General features: G+C 43.6%; 1 pseudogene; it reads right to left on the minus strand.

Annotated features, from left to right (window-relative positions):
• Positions 1 to 1,606: 1,606 nt before the first annotated feature.
• LOC100405455 (pantothenate kinase 3 pseudogene) lies at positions 1,607 to 2,975 on the minus strand (annotated as a pseudogene).
• Between the last annotated feature and the right edge of the window lie 689 nt (positions 2,976 to 3,664).

Genomic DNA, 3,664 nt, shown 5'->3' on the forward strand with positions numbered 1-3,664 from the left:
GGGTTCAGGCAATTCTCCTGCCTCAGCCTCCTGAGTAGCTGGGATTACAGGTGCGTGCCACCATGCCCAGCTAATTTTTTGTATTTTTAGTAGAGTCGGGGTTTCACCATGTTGACCAGGATGGTCTTGATCTCTTGACCTCATGATCCACCCACCTCGGCCTCCCAAAGTGCTGGGATTACAGGCGTGAGCCACCACACCCGGCCCTGCACTTTCTATTCTTACAGCATGCATCTCACCCTGGACAGAAACTCTTCTGCTGCTTCTGAGAAGGAGGCAGGGACAGTGGCCCAGTTCTCTTAGAATGACAATTCTGTCCTGGGTTTGGACATTGGAATAATGGTGGTGTGTGTTAGCTTAGTCTTCTAATTTTCCTACTGGCGTGGAACCTCCACCATATGAGTAAGCTGAGGTGGGAGCCAATTGGGGCTTAGTTTTCTTGGCCTGCTGCACCTGGCTTTAGAGTTTACATTTTGAAGGTGAGGGCTGGGTAAAAAAGAAACTCCTGGACCTTTCTGTCATGCTGCATGGAATAAAGAACAGAGCTGGGAAGAAGGGAAGAGTGATGCTCATAGCTTTTCCTTCTCAGGAAGAAGTCATACGTTAGGGAGCTGGGAGGAGAGTGAATTCCATCTTCTTGGCTGCACCTGCCTATTGTAGAACTTTTGCACACTGAGCTGAGGGAGGAGAGTGAGTAGGCTATAGATGGGACAGATTACAATTGCATAGACTCTCTTGAGTAAATGTTTCTCTATTTGTTGTATGCCCTTAGGACAATATCCAGAGACTTAAAGAGTTTTTTTTGGGGGGGGGAGGGGGTTGTTTGTTTGTTTTTGTAATTTTCATGAGCTGTAGTTGTTTTGTGGACAATTATGGTTGTTTTATATTAGAAGAGGATCCAAGGCAATCCTCATACTACGATTCTACAAGTATGTCTTGCCCTTTGTGCATTTTTGCAGTCTGGCAAGGTTATCTTATGGTACTTAATGTATTTTCCAGTTCCTCCATTTGCACATGCATTTTCAGAGAACAGATTCTATGTATCTGAGTTTTGTACACTCTTCTCAGTGGTTGTTTGTTAAATAACATATCATACTCCCCACATATAGTAGTCTGGCTAAACTGCCTCCATTCAAAATATTATATTTCCCCCAATGATCATCTTTATTGCCTTGTGGGCTATTTCTACTTCTCATATTTCTTTATTGTCTAATTTGATGCATCTTATAATTCATACAGCTCCATGAACCAAAGCAATTGTTCTTGAATGTACCCTAATCTCCTCAATTAATTTTGTTATATTATTTGCATTCTCTGCAAGTTATTTAATTATTTTAGAAGTATGGGACAAAAATTCCCAAATTACAGATCTAAATTATGGCATCGTATAAGGACAAGGCTAGATTTACCATATGTTTTCAGCAATTATCCCAAAGATAAATATAACTGCATTTTATTGAGCACTTTCTGTGAGTCAAACTTTCTCCTAATTGTGTCACAGGTATTCTTTTTCCTTGACATTCAGCAGCTTATGCTACCCTTATCCTTTGGTTCCCAGTGACAACGTAATAATGCCTCTGGTGATAGTCCCTCCTGGGTGACTTTATTAGCAGAGAGAGCGATCTGATGCTTTAGCAAAATCCGGCAGAAGCACACCAACTGTTCCACAGTATCCCTCATGTTCTAGAAACAGTGTTTTCAGTTGACCTTTTGACCGACAATCTAGTGCATATGCCAAAACTTTCATTGAGAAGGTATTGACACATAGGAAGTTTCCAACAAAGACAACTCATTCATTCACAGCACACTTTCGTGCCACAGAACCAGTGTTAGTGGTGATAGTAACTAAGGTAGCTCGTCAGATTTTCTTTACCAACAGATTCTTGCTTCTCCTTATAAATCATAATCCTAAAACTAGATGCTACAGCCCCACCTGGCAAAGCAAATCTTTCATCATCTCCTTCATAAATATCACCGACCAGCTTGTCAGCTTGTGTGCTGTCACCTTTGGATGCCATCTCAAGGCTTCGAAACTTTCACAGACAGTCAATAAACTTCATACACCCACAGTGGCACCCCCCCCCAAGGCTTGTCTCAGTCACTCATTTATAGTTGTCTTTGGAATGGACTGCTAGAATACTGACTCCTGAGCCAATGTTCACTACAAGCAGTGGATCGGGATCACCCAGGTTAAAACGCAGCTTTTGGCATCGCTCAGGGTCTGAGGCATTAGCAAGATAATAGCAGTCCACCTGTCCAGTGAAACTGACAGAGTGTATACAGCAAGCCCTTTACAAGGCAGTCAGGTTCATCCAATTTGTGCAGCTGGGGGTTTCCAATTGTGCCAAAATCTTTTTCAAACTCGTAAGCCCCACCTCCTATAGCACAAAGCATCGTCTTCAATGTTGAGAAGATTTTATCTCTTCCCATTTGGATAAAAGTAGGCAGGTACCGGATTGGAAACCTAATAAAGTTCAAGTTCCCTCTTCTGCCAAAAAGTATGAAATCTTTCAGTTCAAGTTGTATATCCCAAATGTTGGTGATCCACATGCTACATTAGAAGTCAAACATTTCCGAATACTTTTTTTTTTTTTTTTTTTTTTTTGAGATGGAGTTTCGCTCTTGTTACCCAGGCTGGAGTGCAATGGTGCGATCTCTGCTCACCGCAACCTCCGCCTCCTGGGTTCAGGCAATTCTCCTGCCTCAGCCTCCTGAGTAGCTGGGATTACAGGCACGCACCACTGTGCCCAGCTAATTTTTTGTATTTTTAGTAGAGACGGGGTTTCACCATGTTGACCAGGATGGTCTTGATCTCTTGACCTCGTGATCCACGAATACTTTTTTAAACTCTCAACTTCTTGTTCTTCCTCTGCCGTGATATCAATAGGTTCAAAGTACCAGAGCTTTACTAGAGTCCCCCTATCGTTCATGCCAAACCATGGGAAAGAGGGTTTCTTGGCATCTTTGATTTTCATGGCGTTGGCCGAGGGGTGAGGGACAGCCTGGGATCCAGAGAACGGAGAGCAGAGGCGGCGACGCGGGAGGTGGCCGGGCCGGCCGCTGAGTCCTGCAGGTTCCTCCCCTCTGGCCGGGCAGGGAGGGCCTGGGGGCTGGGGGGTGGCGGCACCCGAGGCATTGCCTGGTCCCCAGGGCGGCCTCCCACCCCGACGAGGGGCGACCAGGACCCAGAGACCTGGGGAAAGCTACTGTCCTCTCCGATCAGGAGCCCCCCAGTGTGTCTGCCAGTCAAATATTGAAAGCATAGATTTATAAATGAAGATGATAAGAAAGACAAGTAACTTGCCCAATACGACACAGCTGAATTATATATTCCGGAACTGGAACTAGAAAACACTTTCTCTTATCTCCACGTTTAGCTGACACTTACGGTGTTAGCAACAGATTAGGATATTTTTAGAGACCAGAGAATAACAAATCCAGATGCACTGTTAATACAGACAACTCAAGCAAATAGTCTGCTCAGGTGATTTAGCTTCTGTATATAATCTTTCACATCCTCAAAATAATACATTCTTGGGAATTTTCTTAGAAAAAACAAATTCGGGGACAATAGGTCTTTATTTTCATGATAGTCTGCATTGAATATGTGTAAAAGTAAAGGAATGTTACTTTTTTTAGTCTTCGCCCCAAATCGGCCATGTTT

This window comes from Callithrix jacchus, chromosome 21 (assembly GCF_049354715.1).
Source record: "Callithrix jacchus isolate 240 chromosome 21, calJac240_pri, whole genome shotgun sequence".
In the NCBI taxonomy this organism is placed as follows: Eukaryota; Metazoa; Chordata; class Mammalia; order Primates; family Cebidae; genus Callithrix; species Callithrix jacchus.